At 33.5% G+C, this 13131-nt stretch overlaps 1 protein-coding gene across 5 annotated transcripts in view; it reads left to right on the top strand.

Annotated features, from left to right (window-relative positions):
- The window catches only part of LRRIQ3 (leucine rich repeats and IQ motif containing 3), a 141751-nt gene that overhangs the window by 95248 nt on the left and 33372 nt on the right, over positions 1-13131 (top strand). The gene's annotated exons all lie outside the window — the stretch shown is intronic.

Raw genomic sequence — 13131 nt, 5'->3', positions numbered from 1 at the left:
GTTACTATATGTCTATGTCAGCATTGTACCTCCTTGAGGAAATCTGTCAAGTATGAGAATAATTATTAAAATTAGTTAAGTTTTAAAAGTTATTAAATTTCTTTCAGACTTTGGACATAATCATTTTTGTTGAATAAAAATACGTATTGTCTTATATTACTGCTGATAAAATTTTAGTTTTAAGTGTGATCTTGTTTTTACAAAATTTATTCTGATAAAATTTTTCATGATTAAACATTTTCATCTTTCACAAAAAAATCTTAAAATTACTTTTGTAAAATCATTTGAAGGTTTTATTTTTCTCAAGGTCTTCTCCTAATTTTTAAATATTCAAATTCATTTTTTTTAAATCCCATTATGGTGTATTTATCCTTTTTGCTTTTCTCTTCTTTGCATATAAACTGGTCAAATTCTCTCCAAGCCTCATTGCCAGAGGCTTTATTTCATCAGTTCTCTATTATATACATGTTCTAATTTAATATATTTTTTAAAGAACAGATTGTTCAACTGTATTGAGGCCAGCTGAAAAGTCTTTGTGTATGTAGTCTTTTTGTTTGTTTGTTTGTTTTAAGACAGAGGCTCACTCTGTCACTGAAGCTTGAGTGCAGTGGAGTGATTATGGCTCAGTAAACCCTGGGTATACCAGGCTCAAGTAATACTCCGCTTCAGCCTCCTGAGTAGCTGGAACCACAGGCATGTGCCACCAAGCCCAACTGGTTTTGCATTTTTTGTACAGACAGAGTTTCACCGTGTTGCCCAGGCTGGTCTTGAACTCCTGAGTTCGAGCAATCACCTGCCTTGGCCTCCCAAAGTGCTGGGATTATAAGCGTGAGCCACCTCACCTAGCCAAAAGTCTTGGAAGATGAAAACTAAATAGTATTTATTGAATCTGAAACATAGAAGTCAATGGTGGCCTTGGCAAAAGCAAATCCAACAAAGTAGCAGAGATAGGAATCATGTTGGAGAAGGTTAAGAGTGAATGGAAGTAAAGAATTAACACATTGGCAATATTTTACTCTTCTGAGGTATTTTAAACTTCATAATTTTTATACTCACAATAATCTCAAGGCACTGAAAGAAATAAATCAACCTTCCAAGAATCAAAAATTCTAAATTATGACCCAAAGACATTTTTATTGTTATTTTTATATATATATATAAAGATGGCATTTCACCATGATGGCCAGGCTGGTCTTGAACTCCTGACCTCAGGTGATCTACCCACCTCAGCCTCCCAAAGTGCTGGGATTACAGGAGTGAGCCACTGTGCCCAGACAATCAATATTTTGTTATATTCATACTTTGAAAATTTATTATATATGTATAAATTATAAGAGAACATTATGGTCAGAATATTTGAATAATAAAAACTTCATACCTAAAGTTAATTCTCTATATGATAAATTCTAGATATTACTCCTGCCTATTAAGATTACGAGAGTTTGAGTGAATGGCTGTGGATTAATATTTTTTTCAAAATGGTACAGACTGCTAATAGGTACCTACTTCCACCCAGGCTAGAGATCTCTTGATAATCAGAACATAAATATGAGCATAAATTGCCCCACAATATGGATCATCTCTCAGGAGATCTATTTCCAAGATATTCTTACTCCTGAGCACTGATTATTTTTTCTTCTTTGCTCACAAGCCCACAAATTTAAGAACATGATAAAAAATTAATCTCTCTCCATTAAAAAACACATATGTGAGCACAAAAGCTTTTTATTATAATTTTAAGAGGTTCATGGAATGACCAGAGCCCATTCATGGTTCTTAAATTAGTTGATAAGAACCAGAATCATATAATTTAGCTAATATTTGAGATTTTATACTGCCTCTAAAATCTCCAAGAAAAGCTTACCTCAGTAAATAACGGTTCTGATATTACCAATTACATATCTTGCACATTTTTGTATCTTCATTCCTTGAGTTATTCCTAAACATTAGACATTATCTAAGACTTACTTGAGATATGTGATGCTTAACCTGACAGAGGATAAATTAGTTTGAGTGCTATTCATATCACCTCTTATCATAATTCCATCTTTAAGGTATCATTCTTAAATACTAATATTTGTGTGGCTAAATTTAATGGTGATAATCAAACTACCCATAAGAGTAATATACAATTTGTTAATTTTTATTAGAAGTAACATGTTATTCTATATGTTTTCTAATCCTTATATTGTTAATATAATGTCAGCCTGAACAATTAATATATTGTTGAGTATTACAACTCCTGTATGGGAACATATTATTCCATTTTCTCACCTAGACTTTCAAAGTTGGCAAAATTTTTTAAATATTTATTCAATAAATACAATCATGAATAGGACCCATGCTATTTGTACTATCCTTACATGTCCCAGTTTGGCCCCAGAGAGTCTCAGTTAATTCCTGTTGTCCTGGTGTATAATAATGCCTTTCAGTCTTGAACATGCTTCAGTCTAAATGATAGGTTTTATTGTTATACAAAACATATGTGCCTTTTTCTTCTTCATAAATCAGTTTAACATGATTTGGTTGTCAAATTAGAATGACACAAGTCAAAGATTTTATCCCAGTATGAAACTCTACTAATAATATCAAGAATACTATCAAAAGACTCAAATAAAACAGGAAAACATCAGGAACATCAAGGGTGGCTTTCTGGTCCTCTTTTTCCTTGGAGAACCTAGACTTCTGACCCAGAAAAACAAAGTCTCTACTGAGGATTATGAGTTTACTTCCAACAGAGGCAAGTGATTACATTAGGAAATATTTTCATTTTATTTTCCAGAGGGTTGTGTCATTTATTGACATTTTCCAGGAAACACATCTCACAGACTGTGTTTATTTAACAGAAGCAATCCTAGCAGGGTGTGGTGGCTCGTGCCTGTAAGCCCAAGAGTTCAAGGTTACAGTGACCTATGATCATGCTGTAGTACTTTAGCATGAGTGACACGAGACTCTGTCTCTAAAAATTACATAACTATGCATAACTAGATAGATAGATTATAGACAGTTACATATAAATACAAGCAATTTACCTACCTAACAAAACTATATAAGTATACTATGTGTATAGTTATGATAGAAAAATATATATTCCTTTGGGTATACACCCTATAATGGGATTGCCAGACCGAATAGTAATTCTGTTTTAAGTTATTTAAAAAATCACCAAACTGCTTTCCACAATGGCTGAACTAATTTACATTTCCATGCACAGTGTATAAACCTTTCCTTTTCTCCACAACCTTGTCAGTGTCTACTGTTTTTTGACTTTTTAATAATAACCATTCTGACTGGTGTGAGATGGCATTTCATTGTAGTTTTGATTTGCATTTCTTTAGTGATACTACATAAATATTTTTATCAGCCCTAGGCATTCAAAATTCTACTAGGGCATATAAAATCCTACTGTCATGGAGCTTGCATATTATTGTAAGGATGATAATACAACTTTCATTGGAAATTTTGGAATTTAATGAAGTTTAAGGTCTGCATGCACCTACTCGTAACTTGTGACTAAGGATGGATATTATATTGTCTCATTTATATTATCAAATAAATGTTAATTGACTTGTGACATCTTAGCTGCTGATTGATTTTGTTATAAATATTATCAAAAATTTCTGTTTTATTAATTAGCTATTTTCTAATAATAGATGCTTTATCCTCTTTAAGTTAAAGCTATGATTTCTTCTAGTTTTATTTTATATTGCTTATCCAAGACTTTGTATTTTTCTCTACAAACATAATATAACCCTGTAGGTCAGAGATTTAAAAATAATGCATGAATACCTATTCCATCTGCTGCTGTAAAAGGCATTTTTAGTATTAGAAATTAAAATATAAATTTCTTAGTTTATACTGAAAAGATGTGGCATACAAGACTGACATTGGTACTTTAAAAGTATGTGTTCTCTTAGTGATTTTTAACTCTTTATAGTAAGTACAGCTGGAGAATGGGCCAAACTTCTATAGCTATTTCAGAGTACTCCTTATATTTCAGACGCAGCTATAAAGAAGTAAATTCAAATACATTCCAGAAAGCACCTGCTACATAAAAGATATTTCTGAGAACAAAACTGCTACTTCCTATTCAGAAAAAAGGGTCAAAAGTTTAATTATTTGAGGGTCATGGTATCAAAGTGCCTGTGATCAGATTTATGCAATCTTTAGTTATTTTACCTTCATTATATACTTTGTCTTGCTCCAAATCCACTTAAGTCTGAAATGAAGACTCTAAAGGTGATTTTATGGTTTTCATTGAAACACATTACATTTTCTGCCTCCAACATTTTTCTTCCAAATTCATCCAATTTATCACATCTTGCTGATTTCAATCCACTTGTGCTTTACACAATTTTAGCAGTGCTTTTTTTTTTTCACCATTCTTCTAAATTGTTTTCTGGAATGATTGAATTTTAGTCTAGGATAGAAAATAGTATCAACTAAATTACTTTAGATGAGCAATTAGAGCATACTCAGGCATATAAAACTAGAAATTTTTGCTACCAGATGTTAAATTAAAAACAACACAAACAAGCAAATAAAAATGTATTTCGTTTTTGTATCTATGTACTATTTCAAATTGCTTTTAAAATATTTTAATTACTCCTGAGAGTAATTAACTCTCTTTTTACTCCTGAGAACAGAGAGGAAGAAGGTGAAATTTAAATCAGATATATTTGAATTTATTTTGTAATCGTAAGCACCAATGTCATGTATTCCATGTGCTCCCCTGCATTGCTCAGCTTCCCATGCAATTATGTAAAAATTATGTGATCAGTCTCTCTACTTGATTGTGAGCAAAAGTAAAAGTGATCACTTCAGAGTGAAAGCAATTAAGAGAATCATTCTATTTCCCTGCTATGCAGATCTTGGAGGCCATATGTTCCATTAATATAGCTGCAAGGTCCTCCTGACCCACATTGTTTCTTAGATGAGAAATAAAGGAATCTTCAATGTGCTCAACTATTGAGATTATAGGGTTTATCTGTGAGGGAAGTTAGGATTAATTATGCTGTTGAATACAGAAATTAAAAACAAAAAACTTAAATATGGCCTCATCTTTGTGATTAGTTATAGGAAATGAGAAAATTGATATCACGGGATGCAAAGATGGCCATTCAAGTTGTTTAGTAGCAAAGAATTTCCCCATGATAACTTGGAAGGCAAACGATGTGCCTACTAATTTATGTCTCTAAGGGTAGAAGCTGGAAGATGGAATATCGATTCTGTGTGTTGGTTGTACTTGACTGTTTGGCAAGTTACCTTATAGCAAAAAGAGAGCTTAAGAAAGTAGCTGGTCTGTAAGACAAAATAAAAGAAAGTGAAGAGCTCCAATATTAGGGCCTTGCACATTTGGAAAGCTGTCTACTTCTAAATCACAGATAGTAAGAAAATTAATTTGACAAGTCTTTTAGACGAGGGCCCAAACTTCTTAAGTGAAAATGATGACTCGCAGCAGAGTTTAGATTAAGCATATGGGCTTTCCACCTATTCCACATTTATAGTAACCTCCATTAAATCATTGGAGAGTGAGTTGTGGGAAGAAATTAAGAAAAAAAAAGCAGATAGAAAACTACAAATGACTCCAAAAGAATTTCGGGTGTGATCAACGACATATGGAACTCACAGTAGAAAATAGATCAGATATCTACAATTTTAAGGGAAAGGTATTACCAGAGAATTTTAGCCTAAATGCCTTTAAGCATTCAAGAAGTAAATATATACTTGAGTCCCTAGTCTTCAGCGTTAAAAAGTGCACAGAAAAAGGTTTTGCAGCCTCCAAGGTAGGCAATTCCCTAATTCTCCACACCTTCAGAAGGCAGAACTCCACACAGAGAGCAGAAACAGGGACTAATTGAGGAACCACCTGAAGGTAAGAGAAGTCCACAAAGTGTGTGGTTCCAATTGTGGTTACTCTTTCCCTGTTCCACCCATGTATATTCAATATACATATGAATGGGTAGGGCAGAAAGCAGATGACTTGTCTTTTAATTCATAAGTCTCTGAACTAAAACCTTATCCAGGCCTGATTGAGACACTGAACACATAGGGATTCTTGACTTGATGGGATTTCAGTCTTCTTTTTTTTTTTTTTTAGGAGTCTATTCTATATTTGGGGGAAAGGGATCAAAGGATCTTTGGCGACCTGTGGCAGTAATTTTGTTCTTACCAAGTATTGTACTTGTTTCTCTACATTTTCTAGCTTTCCATAAATTTGGTTGGGGGGCCAAGTGATTTGTTACTGGTTAATAAATTCTGACTCAAAGTAAGTGTGTCATTTCTGGGCTAAGCACACCATTCTCTTTATTTCTTTGCTTTAGAGTCCCTAGAGAGCTTATGTTTCAAATGGTTTAGCTACATTGTGAAGGAATACTGCTCCATCCACTTTAGGTTTGCATGAGCAAGAAATCAACCTTTGTTTTGTTAGCCATTAGTTATCTTGACTTATATACTAACCATGGTAATGGTCTTTTTTAAAACATAATGAAATGGATCTAATAAAAGCATGTATTTCATAAGTAGGCTATGAAAATTAAGTGAGAGAATGCATGAATAGCACTTGACATAAAGTTTAGAACATGGTGTATACTCAATTTCCAAGTAAAATATCTAAAACAGAATAATTGTTAATAAATGTTAGCTGCTGCTGCTGCAGTTATTGGTATTATTAGACCTCATATACCCATATAACTGAAATGTATTTTAAAAATTAGCTGTGATTATATAAAAAAATGTATCCATTGTATAATATTTTTTGAGAAGTCAGAAAGAAAAGTGGTAAGAAATAGAAACCCATAGAAGATTATTAAGTACACATTACGTCAAATAAATCTAATTGTTATTATTGATGTTAATATAATAATTTACATAATGTTTATACAGGCTATCTTGAATTTAGAGATCTTTGAATTTAAGAGATTTTCATAATAATCTTGGACAAAATAGAAAATATTTAGGCATGGGTACAGTTTTACAGTTTTGTTTTGTTTTATTATACTTTAAGTTCTGGGGTACATGTGCAGATCATGCAGGTTTATTACATAGGTATACACATGCCATGGTGGTGGTTTGCTGCATCCATCGCCCCGTCATCTACCTTAAGTTTTTCTCCTAATACTATCTCTCCCCAATCCTCCCACCCCCTTTTTTTCTCCCCTAGCCCCCCCACCCACCAGGCCCCAGTATGTGATGTTCCCCTCCCTGTGTCCATGTGTTCTCATTGTTCAACACCCACCTATGAGTGAGAACCTGTGGTGTTAGGTTTTCTGTTCTTGTGTCAGTTTCCTGAGAATGATGATTTCCAGTTTCATCCATGTCCCTGCAGAGGACATGAACTCATCCTTTTTTATGGCTGCATAGTATTCCATCATGTATATGTGCCACATTTTCTTTATCCATTCTATCAATGATAGGCATTTGGGTTGGTTCCAAGTCATTGCTATTGTAAACAGTGCCAAAATAAACATATTTGTGCATGTGTATTTATAGCAGAATGATTTATAATCCTTTGAGTATATACCCAGTAATGGGATTGCTGGATGAAATGATATTTCTATTTCTAGATCCTTGAGGAATTGCCACACTGTCTTCCACAATGGTTGAACTAATTTCTACTCCCACCAACAGTGTAAAAGTGTTTCTATTTCTCCACATCCTTCCCAGCATCTTTTGTCTCCTGATTTTTTAATGATTTGCCATTCTAACTGGTATGAGGTGATACCTCAATGTGGTTTTGATTTGCATTTCTCTAATCTCCAGTGATGATGAGCTTTTTTTCATGTTTGTTGGCTGCATAAATGTCTTATTTTGAAAAGTGTCTGTTCATATGCTTTGCCCACTTTTTGATGGGGTTGTATTTTTTTTCCTTGTAAATTTGTTTAAGTTCTTTGTAGATTCTGGATGGTAGCCCTTTGTCAGATGGGGAGATTGCAAACTTTTTTTCCCATTCTGTTGGTTGCTGATTCATTCTATTGATAGTTTCTTTTGCTCTGCAGAAGCTCCACATAGCCAAGACAATACTAAGCAAAAAAAGAAAAAAGAAAAAAAAACCAAGCTGGAGGTATCACACTACCTGACTTCAAACTATATTACAAGGTTACAGTAATCAAAACAGCATGGTACTGGTACCAAAACAGAGATATGGGCCAATGGAACAGAACAGAGGTCTCAGAAAGAATGCCACACAACTACAACCATCTGATCTTTGACAAACCTGACAGAATCAAGCAATGGGGAAAGGATTCCCCATTTAATAAATGGTGTTGGGAAAACTGGCTAGCCATATGCAGAAAGCTGAAACTGAATCCCTTCCTTATATCTTATACAAAAATTAACTCTAGATAGAGTAAAGATTTAAACATGAGGCCTAATACCATAAAAAGCGTGGAAGAAAACCTAGGCAATGCCATTCAGGACATAGGCATGGGAAAGGACTTCATGACTAAAACACCAAAAGCAATGACAACAAAAGCCAAAATTGATAAATGGGATCTAATTAAACTTGAGAGCTTCTGCACAGCAAAAGAAACTATCAGTAGAGTGAACCAGCGACCAACAGAATGACTTTTTTAAGTCAGAGTTTCACTTTTAATGCCCTGGCTAGAGTGCAATGGTGCCATCTTGGCTCACTGCAACCTGTACCTCCTGGGTTCAAGTGATTCTCCCTCCTCAGCCTTCCAGGTAGCTGGGATTACATGCATGTGCCACCATACCCAGCTAATTTTCTGTTTTTAGTAGAGATGGGGTTTCACTATGTTGGTCACACTGGTCTCAAACTCCTCACCTCAGGTGATCCACCTGGCTCGGCCTCCCAAAGTGCTGGGATTACAGGTGTGAGCCATCACACCTGGCCTCAGGTTTTATATAGTTGAATAATCTTGTTTAACAACAATTATAAATGCATCAAAGTTAACTTGGAGCTAGCTTATTAAAGTGCTATCTCAGGATCTTTCTATTACAATATTTTTAAGAAGTACCTAGAATAAAATACAAACAGCATGATTATACATTTTATGAGGCCAGATGAGTGAGCTAATATTTATTAAAAAAATAAAATTACAAATATTTAGACTGAAACAAAGAGCTAAAACCAGGAAGATAAAATTTTTAAGAAGTATAAGTCTGTCATTAAAAAAAATCTATTTAAACACAGATAAAACAATACATGATTTAAAGCAAATTCATGCAAAAGCATTCAACTTTTAATTGACCTCAAGCTATCTATGAAGGAACAGTGTATTTTGCACCTCTTCAATAGCTGATATCTTTGGCTTTATGAATTGATGCATCTACAATGAAATAAAAAAAAACTACTATTTTACTCTGATATCAGGTCTCTTAGGATTATGATTCATCTTTCAAAATGATTATAACCAACAGAAACTTTTATAGAGAGGGGTAATTATGATGCCAAGGGGACGTGGAATCAGAACAAGGGGTAACTGTTCCTTAACATAAAACTTTCTTAAAATTAGACCAGCATAAAATCCAGATGAAATACTTAAGAATTAGTCACTTCCTTCATTAAAGGCATGCAAATATAAGCTGGGATAAGCATTTGTTGAACTTTTTGAATAAAGAAGTTAATAAAATTAGTTAGTTTGGTTGTACTAAGACACTTCTTTATTGCCAGCTATCTTGAAATAGTCTGAAGTTGTAAGTACAGTGTTCTTTGATTGTAAGTACAGTGAACAAAGCCTTGGAGAAATATACAAGAATATTAAGTAGCCAAATATAATGGGAGAACTAGATGGAGAAAACAGACAAAGGAGAAAGAAAAATTATTCAAAAAATATTTACTTTCCAAATTTGATGATAAACTGTATTCCACACATTTAAGAATATCAACAAACTTCAGATAAGATAAACAAAAAAAATTTCCATCCAGACACATTATAATCAAAATATTAAGAACCAAATATAAAGGTAGAATTTTGAAAGTAGTAAGAGAGAAACAATTCATTACATGCAAGGAACTCCAATGAGAATAATAACTTATGGCTCATCAGATATAATGAGGCATGAAGGCATTGGGATGACATCAAAATGCTGGAAATAAAAGAAAACTACTGACTGGGATTCTTAAATACAGAAAAACTATCTTTCAAAAATAAGGTGAAATAAAGGCATTCCTCGAGGAATGAAGTTGAAATAAAAACATTCCAAGATAAATGAAAGCTGAGAGATATCACTGCCAAAAGATTTGCCTTAGAAGAAGTATGAAAGAAAGTTCCTTGGGTTGAAAGCGATGGACACCAAACAGTATTTCAAATCCAAATGAAAAAACAAAGAATGCTAATAAGGATAATAAAGTTAATAATTATAAAACACAATAAGATTGCACATCTCCTTTTCTCTTTAAACTTACTTTAAAAACAGCTGAATAAAACAATATGTATACATAATTACATCGTTGGCCATATAACATATAGAAATGTAATATATTAGGTAATAACAGCATAAAGGAGGCAGATGGAACAAAGCTATATTGGAGTAATGAAGTGATGTGAGATGGTAACAAGCCAACAGAAAGAAACAGCAAGTATAAAAATTGGTAAATAAAAAAGCTAATAACAAGCTCTATGACTGTATATACTTGCTCTCCACTTTCTGTCAGTTTTCTAAATATATAGTATAATTACAAAAATGTATTGTTTTATTTTTACCATATATAGACATTGTACATTATCTAATAGTATCTATGTATGCACGAAAGTAGGGAATGACATTTGTAAGAGTTAAGTTTTCATATTTTACTGGAAATCTCATGTCATTTTGTTAACTTAAGATGCATATCTAATTCAAGTCTTAGAGTGACCCCTGAGAATATAGCTCATAAATAAGATCAATCATTAAAAGAATTAAAATGGTGCCATAGAAAATATTCACACACCATAAGATAAATATGAATTGATAAAGAGCCAATGAAAAGACACTCTGCCAGATTTAATTTAAAAACAATCCACCTACATACTTTTTAAAGCAAACACACTTTAGATTTAGTGTTTCATATAATTTGAAAGTAAAATGATGGAAAATGATACCATGCAAACAGCAATCATCAGAGAACGGGAGGGACTGTATTAGCATCAGTCAAAAAGTTAACACGAAAAAGCAGTGTTGCTAGAAATAAAGAGGGGCATGTCACAATAATGAAAGAGCCAACACTTTAGGAATATACAATGAATATAAAAATACATGCACCTAACAATAGAAACCCCGAATTGACAGAAAGCAAAATCTGACAGAATTGAAGAGATAAATAGACAATGCAACAGTAAGAATTGGAGACATTTATATGCCACTTTCAATAAAGGATTCATGTGTAGAAGATCCAAATGGACATAAAAGGTTTTACCAACAATGTAAAGTAGTCACGTTGAAGGAACCACTCATCAATAGCAGAATACACATTCTTCTGAAGTGTGCATGGATTATTTTTCGGTTTAAACCATATGCAAGTATACCAGGTTATGAAAAGAAAGAATCAATGAATTTTAAAAGACGGAAATGATACAAAACATGTTCTTCATACATTATGAGATTAAATTAGAAATCAATGATAGAAGAAAAATTTGAAATCTCACAAATATACAAATATGTGGAAATTAGACAACACTGTTCCTCAGGTTTTTGGATTTTTTTTTTTTTATTGCTGGGTTGCCTTTTTTTTTTTTTTTTTTTGTGTTCATTTGCTCAGGATAATAGCCTGCAGTTCTATCCGTATTAATGTGAAGGATATGATTTTTTTCTTTTTCATGGCAGCATGGTATTCCATGTTGCATATGTACATTTTCTTTATCCAGTCTACTGCTGATGGACATTTAAGTTGATTCCGTGTGTTTGCTACTGTGAATCACACTGTGATTTCTATTTCTTTGAGTACTCATTCTGTTATAAGTTCTTTCTGAAATTTCCAAGCAGGTTTCTACAATGGGTGAGCTAACTTACATTTCCATTGGCAGTGTATAAGCCTTCCCTTTCCCCTGCAACCTTGCCAGCATCTGTTGCTTTTTGACTTTTTAGTAATAGCCATTCTGACTGGTGTGAGATGGTATCTCACTGTGGTTTTGATTTGCATTTCTCTAATGGTTAGTGATATTGAGCATTGTTTCATATGCTTGCTGATCATATGCATGTCTTCATTTGAAAAGTATCTTTTCATCTCCTTTGCCCAATTTTTAATGGGACTGTTTTTCACTTGTATATTTGCTTAAGTTCCCTATAAGTTTTGGATTCTAGACCTTTGTTGGATTGATAGTTTGCAAATAGTTACTCCCATTCTGTAGGTTGTCTGTTTACTTTGTTGATAATTTATTTTGCTATGCAGAAGAAGCTTTTTGTTTAATTAAGTCCCATTGGTCAATTTTATTTTCTTTTGAGAAAAAGTCGCACTCTGTCACCAAGGCTGGAGTGCAGTAGTATAATCTCAGCTCCCTACGAGTTCTGCCTCCTAGGCTCAAGGAATCCTGCCACCTCAGCCTCTCTAATAGTTGTGCCACTAAGCCTGGATAATATTTGTATTATTTATAGATGCAGGGTCTTACTAAGTTGTGCAGCCTAGTCTCCAATTCCTGAACTCAAGCAATTCACTGGACTAGGCCTCCCAAAGTGCTGGAACTACTGGTGTAAGCCACCATGCCCAACCTCATTTGTCAATTTTTGTTTTTGTTGCAGTTGCTTTTGCCATCTTTATCATGAAATCTTTGCCTAGTCCCATGTCCAGGATGGTATTTCCTAGGTTTTCCTTCAGAGTTCTCATGGTTTTAGGTTCTACATTTAAGTCTTTAATATATTTTAAGTTTATTTTTGTATGTGGTATAAGGAAGGGGTCACGTTTTAATTTTCTGCAAATGTAGTATAATTTGAAGTCGGGTAATATGATGCCTCCAGCTGTTCCTTTTGTTTAGGATTGCTTTGGATATTCAGTCGGTAGTTTGGTTCCCTATGAATTTTAAAATATTTGAATTCAATGAGGAATGTCATTGATAATTTGATAGGAGTAGCATTGAATCTGTTAATTGCTTTGGCCAGTATGACCATTTTAACAATGTTGATTCTTCCCATCAATGAATATGGAATGTTTTCTTTTGAGCGTGTTTTGTAATTCTCATTAGAGAGATCTTTCAC

The sequence above is a fragment of the Callithrix jacchus genome, chromosome 7 (genome assembly GCF_049354715.1).
Source record: "Callithrix jacchus isolate 240 chromosome 7, calJac240_pri, whole genome shotgun sequence".
In the NCBI taxonomy this organism is placed as follows: Eukaryota; Metazoa; Chordata; class Mammalia; order Primates; family Cebidae; genus Callithrix; species Callithrix jacchus.
Note: the sequence above shows the minus strand (reverse complement) of the source record. Positions and strands in the feature narration are given on the sequence as shown.